Source organism: Crocodylus porosus, unplaced genomic scaffold (assembly GCF_001723895.1).
Source record: "Crocodylus porosus isolate Cpor-Errol unplaced genomic scaffold, CroPor_comp1, whole genome shotgun sequence".
In the NCBI taxonomy this organism is placed as follows: domain Eukaryota; kingdom Metazoa; phylum Chordata; order Crocodylia; family Crocodylidae; genus Crocodylus; species Crocodylus porosus.
The window spans coordinates 217,385,680-217,403,179 of NW_017728886.1; the positions used below are offsets into that span (position 1 = coordinate 217,385,680).

Genomic DNA, 17,500 nt, shown 5'->3' on the forward strand with positions numbered 1-17,500 from the left:
CACCTTGCTGGGGTCGTTTAACTCCAGTACTCTTTCCTGCCATGGCAGGGGGTCAGACTTGATGATCTGCTCAGGTCCCTTCTGACCCTACTAACTATGAAACTATGAAACTATTTTCTAGCCTTGTTGATAGAAATATGAGAAGCCAGGTTAAGCTTTGTGTTTACAAATGAAGAGCCTTTCTGCATTCTGCCTTGGGGCTGTACCCACAAGGCAGAATTTTCCTGCTTCAAAATCGTTCAAAGGGTTAAAGACTTGGCCAGGGTTCAAACTGAAAAGCGCCCAGGGAAAGTGCATGTGAATATGTACAAGTTTCATGTAATTAGTGCTTAATTATATTAACATATGCAAATTGTCAACTTAGGAGCTTGTTGAGCTGGCAAAGATCAGCCAGGCACAATTGCTGTATTGTTCTGAAACAATAATGGATTTCAAGTTGGATTGTGGAAACACATAACTAGCTATCTAATTTAACTCATACCATGGTGAAATTTCATTAGTCTCCATGGAGACTGGTTTAATTGTGCTGACTAATGTTCTGGGCTGCAGAATGTCCTAAAAAGAAAGCGTTGTTTGCCTAATCCACCTTACAATGACACTTGTTTGTACATGTTTCCCTTGTGTGAGAATTTGCATATGCAAATAAATAGTTTCTCTGCCCCATTTGTCATGGCTGTTCATTACCCATGAAGAGGACATTGTTACTAGGCTGTTACTGAGTCTCCCAAGACAGGATAGTGTCAACCAGTCCAGCCACATTCTTTCATAATTTGTTTCTGATTAATAGACCAGAGTGAGGCTCATTCTATTCAGGCCTCTGCAAAGGGAAGGTCAGTTCTGTCACTGAAAGGAGTTTCCGCAGCAACTGAAGTTTTTCTCTCTCTTCTCCCTTCCCCCTTTGCTTTGGCTAACATAATCATATTTAAAATAATGTATTCTTGCTCTAAGGAATACCTCTACTAATAATCTCTGGTTTCCTAAAGCAAATGATAGGAAAATAAAGGAGATTCTGGTATTGGAATATTAATCCTGTTTTTGACAGAAAGGTAAACTGATATAATTGCTTTTCAGTCGAAGGAATGGGGGTTTATACAAGTGTGAAAGCATCGGAAAAGGATTAGCATTTTTTTGCATAATGAAAAGCTCTGTTGAATAGGGCACTGAATGGTTGACTGAATGACTAAGATGAAAGGAAGATGAAAATGCAGGCTCCTCTTTCTTTATGCCTATGTTCAGCTCTCCCTAAAGTTATGTTTGTCCAAGACTTGAGAAAACAAGCAGAAGCTCAGATTTCAGCAACTTTATAAGATGCCCTGAGTTTCCATCATCATGTGAAGTAATATGTATGAGAACAGTGCAGTGATAAATACAGGTTTGTATGTAAAAGAGTTCTAGGAACATGACAGGCTAACCAAATATTGACTGTTGGGTATCAAGGATTCTCAGTACTTTGCTTGTGTGGGGGGAACTATTTTAAAAGTTGCTAATGGAAATTATGCATCAATATGGAATCATAATTTAATCAAGTTTGGTATTTGAGGTAGTTGGATTCAGTCAATAGCTTTTTTAAATTATTGAACTTTTTCTCTTTGGAAAAAGATAATGAATTTGGACTTTATGTTGTGTGTTTAAGTGGTCTATAAACCTTGCCGTAGTGAGGGAATATTCTATTAATCCAAAACTTAAAATAGAGAAAATTGATTTAAGTAGAAATCAGGTTATGCCCATAATAAGCAGCATGTTAAGCATGAGTCCATCCATATGCTTGAACTTTTCAGTAGATTTACAGTAGATTCACTTGTTACTAGGGACTGGTCCCATTCAAACTGAAGGCAGTGATGGCTTCAGCTAGAGAAGGATCAGGTCCCATGTTAGGGCTGTAACTGGTTAGCTGTTGACAATGTGATCAGCGCTTCTAATTATGTTCTCTCAACAGTAATTAGGGCAGTTAAAATACCATAAGTGTCAAGCTACTTTTAAAAGTGGGAATTGCTTCTTTTGTACATATGTAAATCAAATGCAGTGTGGATAATTATTTATATTTATGCATATTAAATAGGTCCTTTTTCAGTTTTTAGGTCATCATAATTATTGATATAGAAACACCATAGAAAAGAGTTGATAGTTGCAGTATGTATTAAGCTTCTTTTGTTAGTTTGCAAACTTATATTTGTGTGTGTTTGTGTTTTACTTAACTGGGTGTTTTAAATAACTTTAAGAAACATATTTAAGAAATCATAAGTAAATACAGATAAATGAAATAAAGGTGTCAGTACAGTATGGAACTATTTGCAGCCAGAAGTGTTTGATCTTAGTTAAGTCACAAATTATCTTTACTTGTTTAAACAAAGTTAAAGAAATTCTATATGGTTTTGGAAATCTTTATTACCAACTTTTTTGAAATTCCTTAAAACTTCTTATAAGCCAACAAGAAGTGTACATAAAGGATAGTCTTTCAAAGTGGGAAGGGTGTATTCAGGCATTTCCCTAAGTAAAATGTGTTAATTTAAAAAATAAATTCATTTATATTTTAAAATATTGTTAACCAAGCACCATGTGTTGTAATTGGCAGTTTTCCAGCCACTGTAGAACTGGATAACACATGGGTTAATAATAACTTATGTGATGTCTGCATTCTTACTGAATGGGCAGAAACCCAGAGTATTTGCGTACTGAGATTTCAAGATTTTAGAGAATAAGATACAATGCAGAATATATTTATGTGAACTCGTAGACAGATGGGAGAAACAGAGAGACATGCATCTCTTGCCATTTGCTTTAGGTTTGCTATTATAAACACTTTTTGCGCTAATATTTGCAGATAGCTAGATGCACTGTCTTTTAGAGAGAAACTCTGTAGTCCTTACTCAGGCAAAACTCCTAATTGTTTGCCTGAGTAAGGACTGTGCTACTTGGCCTTTAATAAGGGTGTTTTCTAGCTGTTTTGTAGTTTTTTGTATAATGATACTTATGCTGTTACACCAGATACTCATTATAGTTACTGTTTTTGTAGGTTTCAAAACTTTGCTAGAAAAGTTTTTAACATGCTGAAATTTGGAGGTCCTATCTAGGAGGGACTTTTTCTTTTTAAATGAAATCTTCTTAAGGAATAGTTTAACCAAGTTTTATGAGTGAAATAAAAGTTTACCATTTAAAGACACTCTTTTATATACTTGCATTAGTCCAAGCCAGCTTTGAGTTTAGAAAATGACATTTAGAAAGAAATTTGTCTATAATTTATTTTATATGCTTTTGATAATTTTGAGAACAATTTTAAACCCACCTAGAAATTGGGATTTTTTTTTTTGCAGGCAGACATAGCAAATGCTTATGGCTGTCACACAGACCTGATAGGCTGTACCAACTCTTAAGTAGGTGTTACGGTCTTTCAGGTCAATAGTTCACAAACTAAAGGCTATGTGTACATGATAGGCAATGGGGGCTCTGAAAACACAGACTTCCATGGTGTCTGCAATACATATTGCACCCAAACTATGACCTGCAAGACACACACCAAATGCTGCATTTAAACGGACAACTACCCTAACTTTAAAACAAAGAAAGGCTTAAACGTCTGTACTGATGCAAGTTTAAGCCATGCAAAACGGTCTGACTCTCCTCATTTGCCCCAAAGTAAATCAGGAATTGACTCAAATGAAGTAAATGACGTTATGTTGGTATGACAGTGGCATGAGTGACTAATGTGCAACTGATGTAAATGAGAGACAGATAAAGGCCATTGTCTCTAGCCTAAAACATCAGATCAAATCCTATATTAAAGATCTTTTCTTTCCTTTTTGCAACTTTAATACTACATTTTTTACATGTAGAAAAGTTATGACTGTGGTGACATGTATCATGAGGTGTTATTTCAACAGTTTCTCCAGATTTGCACTAGTGTAACCGAGATCAGAATCTCTCCCAGTTTAAGGAAACAAGAATCCAGTTCCCTAACCCTTTTTCTACTCTAAGAGAAAAGCTGTCATAGTTTGAGATTCTAAAGGTGTAAAGCAACTTCTTGCACAGAGACAGAAATGTTCTTCACGTTTCCCAAGTATTACACAGAAATCCCCACACAGAGCAACTTTTTAGTTTTTCCCTGTGTAAGGCGTGGATCCACATACCCACTCTCAGATACTAATACTCCCTAAAAACCAGAGCTTTAAAATATTTACCTTCAAGTGTTTCACTGTTCTTTAAATATTTTGTTGTGATTGTTTTGTTTTTAAGCAGGAGCAAAGATATAGATTCTGTTCATTATTACAATATTGAGAGCATAACAAAGAAATACCTTAGCATTTTTAAAATAGAAGTGATGATTGCTATTTAAATAGCAAATGCCTCTCCAAAATCCCTGAATTCCTAAAAGAAAAAATAATCATTTTGCCCATCACAGATACAGCCATCTCTGGGGTAGAAAGTTTCACTCGCTACCTCAGCTGTATCACAAAGTTGCTTGGGACGGAAACTTAAAGATACATTGTCCAACAGAAACAGCTTTATCAACTTAGATAGCCAAAATCTGGTTTCTCACCTGGCATTCAGTTAGTACACTGGGACAAACATTAAGAGTACAGAACTGGAAATGAACTCCAGGGTTATTGAGCCCCATCCCATGCTATCACAGGGACTGTGTAATATCAAGCTCCATTTTAAAAGCAGCTATGTTTTATATCCCTACAGCAGACACACTAGAAAGCTGACTGCCTGCATGGTTAGGAACCTTTTAATTTCTATCCTAAATTTATTCATATCCAATTTAAGCCCATTTGCTCATGTGCCAGTTTACCTGGCTTTACCTGGAAAGGTTCTTTTCCTTCCTGGGAAAAGAATACTTTAGCTATGGGTAAAAAGTGTAACTGGATTTTTAATATTCATAAAGGGTGAAGGCTTTGGATTTATAGATGTAGCATTACCCTGCCCTCTAATTCTGAGTTAGAACCTGATCCAAAACTCAACAAAGTTTATTGGAGTAGATATTCTCATTGACTTTGCTGAGCTTTGGATCAGGCCCTTAGAGAAAAAGTGCTATCTACTGAATCATCAAAAGCGCTTCATTCAAAACTTTTCCTTGAGAGTCTTCATGCTAGCTGAACAGAATAGGCCCAAATTGAATTAGTTTCTGAGATACAGGTGGTATGGTTGCAACTTTTCTTGAATAGGTTGAAAAGCTCCAAGATAAAGTGAAGTCTGCATATCAATATATAAATAGTGGTGACCGAACACAGCAGTTTGGCTGTTACAGAGTAGAGACAAATCACATTGAGACTGTGACACATCCCAAGATACAGCCCACAAAATCAAAAATTAAGAGTTTAATTGCATGTTGAAACCTTATTCCACAGCAGATTGTTCCTCTGTACAGCAGTATGGGTGTGATACTGGTTGTTTGCATTATAGCCCAAACTCCTGTCCTTAGTGGGGTGAATTAATGATAATGTGTTCAGATTAGAGTGTGTAGCCCAAACTCTGAATTTAATGCTTTACATCCGTTTGTTTCACAACCTGATGGTTATTTGATAATAGTTTTCAAATAATGTAGCAGCTGTAATTTTAAATATTTTTATTCTACTTTTTGCTGTTGAAAAGCAATGCATTTACTCTTCGTACAGTAGACTTCTGATGAGTTTAATAATTAGTGAATGTTTTTGATTAAAGTCTATGTAATATAAATAAAAGCTGCCTTGTATAATGGTTTGTCTGGGAATTATTTAGGCTACACCGTGTAATAATATTTTATTAGTTGTAATTTATTTTCTAGGAAGATAAAGGGCAATTTTGAAGTTGTATGTTATACGCAGGAGTCTCATTAAGATAGGACAGTCCTGAATGTACATGTCTGAAAAGGTGGGATAATAGTTGCCCAGCAGGTGAAGACTTGAGAAAAAATGGGGTGGGTCATTTCTTTCCTGAAATGAGGGAGGGTGCAGATTAGGAACCATTAAGGTTTGCCAGGAGCTGCTGGTCATAGAAGCCTGTTTAAGTGTTCACTGTCAACAAGGAAATCATGGGCAGCACTTAAAGTGGCTCACCTCTGATTTATTCATAAACCTCACACGAGCACTTGGCTTTGTTCTTGCTCTGGTAAGGGGGAACTGATGCCAATAAGAACAGGAATAAAGAGCTTCTTGCACGGTCCAAAAGTGAATAGCACTTTACCTCAAAGCATGACCTCCATTCCCAAGATCTGTTGTGTTACAGTTGACTCCGTCTGGATGTGTATTCTCAGATGAATTACTAGAAGAGGTTACAACAAATATATACTATGTAAACCCTCTAGATATAACAAGAACTATGTAACTGGAACTTAGGTTCTAACTTGACAGCAGGGTTGAAGTATTCACAGTGAACTGAAAGATTTCTTTTTCAAAGACCTAATGTTAGTGTTTCTAGAACAAGTCAGAAAACAGTGTGGTTATGTGACTGAGAATCAGGTGAAAAATCTTGTTTGTAGAACACCATATTCTTTATGAGATTAATGTGAAAAATGCATATTGGTGATAAGAGTCCGACCAAAGAACAATACATGAAGCAGTTCTGAGACTCTCCGCTTCCCCTCGCCCCCAGGTGATTTAACTATTAGGCATATTTGAATGCTGTTGCTTTATTTATGTTTCTCTAAAAATGACAAAGTGGTGCTAGCAGTCCACCATGGGGGAAGGGACCTTTAGAAGACGGTCAACTGGCATGTTTGCACTGGGGCAGAGGTTGAGTACAGTTACTTAAATCCCCAGAGAAACATTTAGTTAATGCTAGTCTCTTTCTGATCCTGTCTGAGTCTGGTTTCCTTTCTGCTTTTAATGCAGTTTATTTGTTGTTATTTTAGGGTTCATATGTTTTAAAAATTACTTGCATTTTCACAACAAATTAAACAAAAGGAGTCATATTGGAAGATAGTGATGAGAGTTAATGATATGTCTTTAGATAAAGCAGTCCTCGTGTGCAATCTGATCACAGCCATCAGCTCATTTGTCATGGCTGAAGTGAAAATGTCAGGACCAATGAGTGTATGAGTGCTGAAGGGGGTGAAAGGGCTTTTGGAGGCACTTTTGTGCTGGGAGTGGGCCATAGCTTAGATGCAGCTCTAGGGAAATACTGGGATTAGCCAACTCTGTGCACAAATCCCTAGCATAACAGAATTAGTTGGGAAAATGAGGTTTGTTAGAAAAAAAACATTTCTGTAGAATTGCTCTAGGCTGCAGCCCAATAACTATGCAAAACAGTGAAGCATTTTATTAAAATAGTTTTAGTGATGTGAACATTTACACATTCCAGTACAAGCCATGCTTGGTAGCCAACATTTATAATAAAGCCCAATTTAATGCATTTTACATATGCACGTGTGTTTGTACAAACTTATTGGTGTATTTAGGTAAATATATACTAAAATCATGAGGTTTTTCTAATTTGAAAAGTAATTCAGATCTTAATTTTTAATATTCATTTGAAAATTTAAAGAAGACAATGCACTAGAAGATAATAGATTCCAACCAATGCCAGTGAAATTAAATTGCACTGTTTGGTTCAAACACAAGCTAAGAGGGTCACCTCCCCCACTGCATTTCTTTAGCTAGAAGGTTTAATTCATCCTGCAGGAATGTAATTCCAATACTACATCAGACTAGTAGTCCATCAAGCTAGTATCCTTCCCCTGGCAGTGGTCAGTATATGATGTTTCTGAGGAAGAGGTAAAAACACCTGAGAAACATATATAGGATAATCTGCTGCATGCATCAGCTCACATCCTGGTTTGTAATAGAGATTATTTTAGCCCCTAAAGGGTGAAAGTTTAATATTTCTTATACAATTTGTTAGCATTCATTAAGCTAACTTTATATGTTCTCAAGAACTATATACATGTCCAATCTCTTTTTAAATCTTGCTAAGTTTATGACTTCAGTGATTTCCTGTGGCAGTGAGTTCTATAGGCTAATTATGTATTGTTTGTGGAAAGTATTTCCCTACGTTAGCTTTGAATTTGCCACTTTTATTTAACTGAAAGTTCTCTAGTTCTGTGGTATTATAACCATACCTCCATTTAGTATATGGGCAAGTCCCTGGTAGATCTGACCCTTTGATATCCATTTGCAACCCCGTTTTGATATTCTGTTTACTTGAAATGGGGATCTTATTGGCAAGCCTATTGGGATGACAAAAAGAAGGAGAAATAGCTCAGACAGTTATGTAGCCTGCACCACTGAGGCTGAACAGCAGCAGATCGGGGGGGTAGTGGCTAGTGGGGAGGGTATGTCCAACAACTGCCTGAGTATTAGGAACAGTCAAACATCAGTTTGCCTGGCTGCTTTAGGGAAAGCGTAGTGGCTGCTGTTCTGGAGAGAGTATTTACCCATTTTACCCTTTCACCACCTTGGGGGATAGAAATTATTAGGCACTGTTGCTTTTTTAACTTCAGGGGACTCAAGATTCTTGCTGACTTGCACAGGGTTTAGCAGACTGCCAATTTGGGGTTGGGAGGAATTTTTCCTTCATACTATGCTGCTGCTGCTGCTGCTGCTGCTGCTGCTGCTGCTGCTAAGACTTTTTCATCTTCCTTTCGTATATTTAGCTAGGGTCAGCAGTAAAGGCTATGTGCTTGGTATCAGTAGCAGTAGATCATGGACTGGGTGACTGCCACTAGGTCATGGCTAAATTAGACACCTTAGCATTGAGGTATGGTAGGGAGTAGCTTTGTTGTTTAGTGTATCCTGGGCTATTAGTATTTATATTTGTCACAATGTGTCCAACGGTATTCCCTTGTAATGGACACTGGGTGGTCTGAGTCTTAGTCTCTTATTTCCAAAACTTGAGCATGAGTTTGGTAGCAGGCAGAGCTAAAGCATATGCTGACTGTAGGAAGTGGAGAGAAATGGATGTGGCTCAGATACGAGGAAATCGTCTTTGGTAAGCCCAATATTTGTTGCATTGGGTTTGCAGCAAGAAAATGAAACCCTTTTTGTGGTCATAGGCGTCAGGCCTGTGGTCCTTCTGGGCCTTCACAGAGATATGAACATGGCCATAGGGACTAAAGATACCAGGTAACCTTTAGTCTGGTGTAGAAATTTGTAATAAAGTTGCAGCTACTGGCCTTTAAACCCCAATTGTTTGTTTATGGGTGTCATTCTGAATGGCAGCAGCAAAGTAATTTATTTGATCTAACTAGTACTTATCTTTGTTAGAAGCAGTCTACTGATTTCTCCATTTCATGTACAGTGAATTGTCCTCTTTCAGATAAAGTACTTGTACAACCTTTTTTGTTTAATTCTATTGATTTACAGTGTTAAAGTGAAATATCTGATACCTGTTTCCACTACTTTGAGTATATGTAGTCAAAGGGGCTGATTAGTTTTTCCCCTCCCCCATAAGCCCTTTAGCTGTTTTAAATGTATAATTATCATTGCATGTCATTTGATAGCTGTGCTAATTGCTGCCAACCATTGTCTGTTTGCACTTAATGCTGAAACCTGATCAACATGCTGCTTTGGTTGATGTTTGGTGGTAAACTTTAATTAACTCTTATTGCATTGAAGAAGAGCTCAGTCTCAGTGCTAACTAATCATTTACCTTCATTATGTCCTGACAGCTCCACTTGTTCCTGGTACTAATAGATACACCAGTCAGTAAATAAACCTGCAAGCCTTCATGCCTTGAAGTTGTTCCACATTGATATTTTGTTGCTTAAAGTATAACTGGGTAAAGATAATTATTTCAGTTAGTTTTGTATCTCTGCTTTTCCAGACACCAATCTCAAATTGCCTTTTTCATGCCAGACAATTTCATTTTAATAGTAACTGTAGATTTAAGATAACATTATTCCTTCAACATGGTTCCTATATACATGCATCTTTTGAATCAATATAATTAAGCTTGTCTCCTGTTGGAATTCTTGTAATTATTTTTCCTGAAATACTTTTCCTGTAATGATATTGAAGTTAAAGTAATCAGGTTACTGGCAGATCATGTAAAATTCAACTCAAAATTGCTGGCTGCTTGATTTTAATTTGTCTGACATCAAGTTTGTTTGAAAAGGGATAATATGTGGTTAAACCAAGGAGCTTATAATTATGGTTGACATTTGTTTGTTTATAATGAAATCTAATTAAAGTTCATACATTTTAAAACACAAAAGTTAATTACTGAATTGCTCACTTCACTTATGCACAGCAGTCAAATTAACTTGCAGTGCAAAAAATGACAAAAGACTATGCATAATAAAAACAAAATGCCCAGCTGATCTTGGCTATGCAAAACAAATTTGCCACTATATTATTCTAGTCATTAATAAGCCATTTATTTTTCCAAACTCCTTTTTTAAAACAAAACAAAACAAGTGTTTTCACTGATCATGCTGATTTTAATATGAAATACTATTTAAATGTTTAGTGTTCCTTACAGTGTTCATAGTTTTTCTTTTGTGGAATGCATAATTAGAAGTATCTTGTGCATTGTATCTAAAATGTACTCAAAGACTTACTCTGTATACTACTCCTTCATTAAGAGTCTTTCTGAAGAGTCTTTCTAAAGTTGGAGCATCACTAAGAGAACTGGAATGTTTGCTTGAATACCTGGCCTGTGATTACTTTTATAAAGATAATTACAGGATTGCTAGCCTTCAAGCAACGGGTTTTTTTGTTTGTTTGTTTCTTTTTAAAATAACCATAGCATTTATTGTCCAGTTGACTACGAAGATCATGACACCATATTGACTCCATAATTATTATATTTTAGTTTTGTCTTAAATTCTGAACATGCTAAGAGAGTGCATATAAAATGTAGCCATTCTATTTTTAATAAAAACAGAATATTTATGATAATTCACACACTTAAAAAGACTAGGTTGTTGTACAATAACACTTAATGTGTCCTGAGTTATATTTTAGGAAGGCAGAATTTAATGCTAAATCTTACAAAATGAGAAACACTTCTTTAATTTTTTGCAAATTTGTTTAAACAAGTCATTATTTTTGGGGTGTTTGACAGCAGGTGACAGATATAAGCAGTGTGATTTTAGTGAAGACAATGAGGATTCATTTTCTCTATAGTTCAATTTACTTCTGTGTGACTTAAAAATAATATATAATGGGTGCATCTACACATGTGCTTTAATGCAAAGAAGTCTATTTTACTCTGCATTAAAGCATCTCATAAAAAACCCCATGCAATTATGCTCATGCGCAATAAAATAGGCTACTGCGCATTATGCATTGCTTAAAAACTGTGCACATTCATTACTAATGAAATGTGCATTAGGCAGCCTGATGCACATTTCTTTAATACCTCATGTTGTAGGTACTAAATTTAATGCGCATTAGAAAAAACACCTTAATGTATGTGTAGACACGCCCAGTGTAAACTCACATTGATCAGAGTTAAAGAGATTAAATTATGAAAGCTTTACAGATTGGTAGTGGATACGTAGACATAAACACAATAAACATGATTTATTAATTCCTAAAATGATTAATGCTGTGAATTTCTTGAAAGAAAGAAAGAATTTGAATTGGTTCCATAGCTAAGCCTTATGCTTAGCAGGATTATTAACTTGAACTTCCAAATCCAATAAGATTTTGGGGGGTGAAAAGGGAAAAAGCATGGGGGCTCTTTTCATTAATGACATGCTTGTAAAATTGTGTGCAATTTACATAACCTTTCCTAGTGTATATTGTGTGCCTTATAATACAGGACCTGATTGATTTGTAGATTAATATTTATTTAGTAAAGGAAAATCAAAGGGATTAAGCAGTCATCATTTTAACTCTAATCCTACTTTGCATAGATGAGACATGGTGAGATGGTGATTAATGCTTAAAACTTACTAGGTCACTATCTTTCAGATTTACCTTTCTCCTAAGAGAAAACAAGGGGGAAAGTTGGGATACACTCCTAGTATTGGCAGACAACATTTCACTAGGAAGACTTCAGCTGATGAGGCCATCCCTTCCCATTAATGAAGTAATCACTACAGAACCTCAGTGTCAGGTGGAATACTAGGAAAACAGTATCAAAGAGAGAATCAGAAAGAGATACTGCACATAATTACAGTTCATGTTCTTGTCTCACACCACTGCTAACTATTAATGTTTAGTTAGAACAAATATCTGCAAAATTGGAAATCAAATTGATGGGCAGTGGAATCACACTTTGTTTACAAGCATGGCATAAAAAGCAGGCCCATGTTGCATACAGACTATGACATCTTCCTGAAACAACAACAAAAGGGCCATATTATACTGTAGCGTGATCAAACTGAGATTGCTGATCTTGCTCAAAAAGAGGGGCAGCTGCAGTGGTTTCATTAAAGCTGTGGAGAGAAGACAGGAGAGTAAAGCAACAGTTCTTTACCATTATAATTAAATTAAAAATTCCAAAGCCTATACTAATGTTATTTGCATCATGTACTTTTCCCCATTGTTCTTCAATAAAGAATAGAAAAAAAATCCTATCTTGATGAAGAGGGAGAGCTCATCAGTCCAATGAGATTTCATTATAAAAGTTATAAAACCATCTGGAATGACAGCTGATTTAGGCTTTGAGGAGAATAATAAAGGGAATAGAGGAAAAATAATCTGGTGAAATGTTCACCCAAGTTTGTCTTTTGCAAAATTACCATTTTTTTCGCTTTTAAATTTGCTGTTTTAAATGCATATTATATTTGGTTACATCCCTCTATTCAAACTTAATTACCTTCTCCCCTTTGTCGTGACATGGGCGGAAAGTTTTTGCCGTGTCAGGAGAGGTCGTCACACATTCTTTTGCAGTTCTCTTCATTAATTCCTTCTTGCAGAAGCATTTTCTATCGTGCTGGGAAGGTAGAAGGGTGTAATAGAAGAGCCCTGAAACATCAGCAGGAAGCTCTAAGCTGGTTAATGCAGTATAATTGTCTGGACATAGACTGGTCTTTGTTTGTGTGGTTCACTTCGAATCAGCTGTAATTAACTCCAGAGTGTTTCCAGATTGCCAGCAAAGAAAAATTACAGCTTTTCTGTTTTAAATTGGAAAGCTCACAAAGACATTAACTATGCAGATTGCTTTTACTTTGATATATTTCTATCCTGTAAGGAAAAAAGCTTATTTGGCTCTTCCCCCTCCCCTAAAATGTGCTTTCGTTAAGTTGTTTGATTTAGGGTCTATTAGAGTGTAATGGCTACTTAATAGTTTGGTCTGAGGAATATTTTCCTTTATATCTTCAACGCCCATAACACTGCATTTGTCTCAATTCTTATTATTTCTTTAGGTTTTTCCTTCACACACTGGACCCCAGTTTCTGACAGTGGGGTAGATACATGTACAGTAACACATAATACTGTGTATCTTCTAAACTACACAGGCTAAACTGAAAGACACCCCCATGCCAGACAGATCCACATCCTATCTCCCCACAGTTGTCAGCCTAAGGGGGAAAAAAACCCTACTGTAATTATAAAACTTTTGTACAGGTAGCATACCTGTATACGGATATTTCAAATGAGTGATTATGAGAAAATGAGTAATTTAAAATTCTCTTCAGTGCATGGTCAGCTAAATGCCTACCACACCCTGTTGAAAGGTACTGTGTACAGTAGTTTATAATTATGGATTCCAGCATGGGCTAAAATGAGGTAGCAGTTTGAGCAAGACTCTAGCTAATGCATCTAATAATATAGCGCTATACACAAAAGATCTGTCAGCAACTGATGCAAAAAAAGTCCAACCAAAATCTTTTTTTTTCTTTCTTCTGAATTTAACAATAAGGAATTTAAGCCTCAATGTGGCTTTAGCAACTAAAGAAAAGAAGCCCTTGGTGTCTGCATAATACCACTTTGATGGATTTTTTCATCAGTCCTCTGTACGTGGCAACAAATAAACAAGTATAATTATACTTGTGAAGGCCTATTCATTGCTTTGTCAGGATTAGATATATGTGCAGTTTTCACACTGAGCCTCTCTTTTGTCTTTGCCTAACTCACTATGACATATTGATAGAGGATTTGGTATGGGGAAAAGGCCACAGCAGAGACAGTGATGACCTTTTGGAAACTTGATATAATTCAAAGATTTTTATTTATTTTCTTTTTTTTTAGATTTTTTTTAAAACTTGTTTCCAAATTCTGTTGTAAATGGGCAACTTTTAACCCATTTTTAACAGAGTAAATAAAGAATCAGAGTGTTATGGGATGGCTAAAGAGCAGATGGGAATAAAAACAATAGGCTAAGAAGCCTCTTGGTCTTCTTTCCCAGCACTTAGCACAGTGGCTAACCTAGCATTCCTTTCCCATTATTCTATCCTCTTGATCAGATCACGTTCTTTTTAATCATTTCACAAACACTGTCTCACTGGACCGTAGAAGAGGGCTGGGACAATCTCAATTAAAAAACAGAGGTAAACTGGCATTTCTGATTCTTTGTTCTAATGGGAACTCTGCATTCTAAATGCAGAGGAATTCTCCTATTGTTCAGAAAGCACCCCCCTTTTCATTAGCAAATCTGGTTGTAGGTGGGTTTTTGTAATTTAGCAGAGCAGAGTTTAGAGAACGGTTTCTCCAGGAGGAAAGCAGAGGTTAGCAATTTAAGTTTTTCTGTACATTGGCCATTAGTTCTGAGAAAAGGATTTAGATGATCAAAGTCAGTGGCCTTGTGAATTACTGAAAGAACTTTAAATACTAAGCAGACCAGCAGGTATGTATTTCTGTGAACTCAGCTGATAGCACGAGAGATTTGTTTTCTTGTGGATGTCTTTAGGGATATATATATATATAGAGAGAGAGAGAGAGAGAGACAGAGAGCAAGACAGATACCTAAATTATAAAATTAATGGATTTAAAAACAAAAGTATAGTGTAATGAACAGTTGAAATTGTAGTTAAGTTTGTAAAGTGGATTGAAACCTGTTATGTAGGTTTTTTTCTGAAATTAAAAAAACCTGTTTTGGTTCAGTAGTAGACTTTATGATTTTTTGACTTTTTCCTGTGACTTTTTAAAACAACATTTATTTTTCATAGAAAGATCCATACAAAGAATAAAGTTTTTTTTTTTCAATATAGAAGATGTTACTACCTTTAAGAGCATGTATATTCAGTAATGCATTGCAGACAGCCAGTCAGTTATCTCAGTAATCTTTAATTCCTCATCAAGGTATAATGATTTCATCTAATTTACCTGATAACAAACATGGTCACAAAGACTGTAAACAGCTGAAATGCGAAAATATACATTATGGTCGCTGTGTGTTTTGCTCATCAGTTCAAAGAATTAGTATTTGTTTTAATTGGAGTGAAATGAACATTTGTTTATGCAATTGTGATCAGAAGGTTGATGTCATTGTTTAGATCTCTGATTAACGCTGAAATTATGTAAGGAGACGGATAGCCATAAATGTGCAGTTTATTTTAATATTTTTGAATAAATGCAACAGAAAACATATTATGACACTCATGTTGTGCTGTTTTGCTTTTGACTTTAGTTATGGAATGGTAAATTTAAAAGTCAAGCCTAGTCCTGGTAAATCTTCAAGATGGGAAATTACAGCAAAGCTATTCTGTGGGGGGTTGTGGAGGGGAGGGAAGGGTGAAATGATACACTGCAGAGTCCATTTTGTATCTGTCTAAAATTATTAAATGCACATTAAACACCAGCCTGGTTGAAGTATAGTGTGCATGCCCATGACAGTATTTTTGTTTGCTGAATGCTGTAATATTATTGTATACAGGCATATGGATAGCTCTTCAAGCTGCATGTGTTTAATAAAAAGCTACAGGCTGGACAGAATAGTTTGGGGCAATTTCATTTGGTCCTTCTGGGTGCACTGATTCACCCTTTATGACTTAGTAAAACTAAGAGGTGGTATCCTAGCTAAGCATTTTATAGTTGTGGAACGAGGAGTTATTTCCTCTTAATATATTAAAAATCACTCCATCAATGCTTACAAACACTGCTGTTACTTGTTTTCCTGTCCTGATGTGCACATTTTTTACATGTATAACTTGTATAACTGTCAGTTTTATTTTTAAAACTAAAATAATTATATGTAAAACTGCTTTATATTGGCATTGCTTATTCCCATTCCCAGATGGGCGTCAGTTATACTAGTATAAATGCTTTTTACCAGTATAACTGTGCTTGTATTAGGGAGGCTATACCACAGTAACTGTGCTAACATAGGAAAAGGGGTATTGCTTGTGTAGACAAGGCCTAAGCAGTAGATTATGGGCTGGATGCATTGACTGACTTCAGGATGCACATACTGTTTGTGCAGATTTGCCAAATGCAAAGGTAAACATGCTTGTCTCTGGACTAATTAGAAAATTATTAGGTTTTCAAGATCTTTGTGATCAGATTATTTCAAAGGGTTTTTAAATTGCATGCATGCCATGAGCATAATTAACCTGGAGCTCATCAATGATTAAAATTACACACCAAGCTTTGTGATGTTTGATTCAGGAGCAATTAGACTGTCATTTTAGCCATCTCACATACCAAAACTAATTTTGATTCATTTTCAATCTATGCAAATCTTCTGATGTACCTTAAACTGATCACTTCCTCTCTGATTTAGCTGACAAGATTAGATTTGATTACACTTTAAAAAATGAAGCAGCTATCTTTCATACTTAATATCTCAGTGACCTTCACTGAAGCTTTTCCTAGGTAACGATTTGAAATCCTAAAATCATACCAAGCAGTGGTGTAAAGGAATAGAACATACAGCTTTTATATATTGTCTGACAATGCAACATTTATAAATTAGATTGGCTTTCCTTTTCTCATAAATGGAGAGATCAGAGAAAATATTAATGCCTTGAATATCTAAAACAATAGTTTTTCAGGATGTAATCAAACTTTTATACTTAATTGGAAACTTTTCTGATAAATTGACTACTGCATTTCTTCTAAAATTAATGAGAGCTATCACTCTGACTTATGACTAGAATGAAGATTACTTACCTGCTGCGTAAAAGCAAGACAGAACCTATATCATAGGCTGAAAATAAACACTAAAGTTTCAGACCACTCAGCTGTTGTGTACAGTGCCATCGTTCTGCAAACTGAGAGATCTGCAAGGACTCGGAGTAGCTTAATCTGTAATCAGGCTACTATCACAGTAGTTGGAGCCTTGCAAGCTCACAAAAAATGAAGGAAAGCTGACTTCCAACCAATGTGTGCCCAACTTTCCTCTGGTGCTTTACCCTGCTGCCAGACACTGATATGGCTTTTATAAAGTGCATCTTGTTCTCAACAAAGGGAGTTTATGGTCTAAGATGCCTGCCTGCAAGAAATGATTGAAGGATTTTCATCAGTAGTGCTTGCGTATGATTTGTTAAGCTAGGGGAGATGTTGATTGAGGCAGTGGTTGAGAGATGGGCAACTCACCAGGATTGATAACATCAAAATGGTATTTGAAATGGTGTTCATTACGTTTTGCAGTGAAAAAAACTGAGTGCATGCGATTGTCCCCTAGGATGATGGGACTGGTTGCAGTAAATATTAATTTCTGTTCTGTTGCCCATTGAGGTGACTGAAGTGTGGGG

The 17,500-nt window shown here is 36.0% G+C and overlaps 1 protein-coding gene across 3 annotated transcripts in view; it reads left to right on the plus strand.

Annotated features, from left to right (window-relative positions):
• The window catches only part of ZFHX4 (zinc finger homeobox 4), a 177,816-nt gene that overhangs the window by 6,195 nt on the left and 154,121 nt on the right, over positions 1 to 17,500 (plus strand). The window lies entirely within an intron of this gene.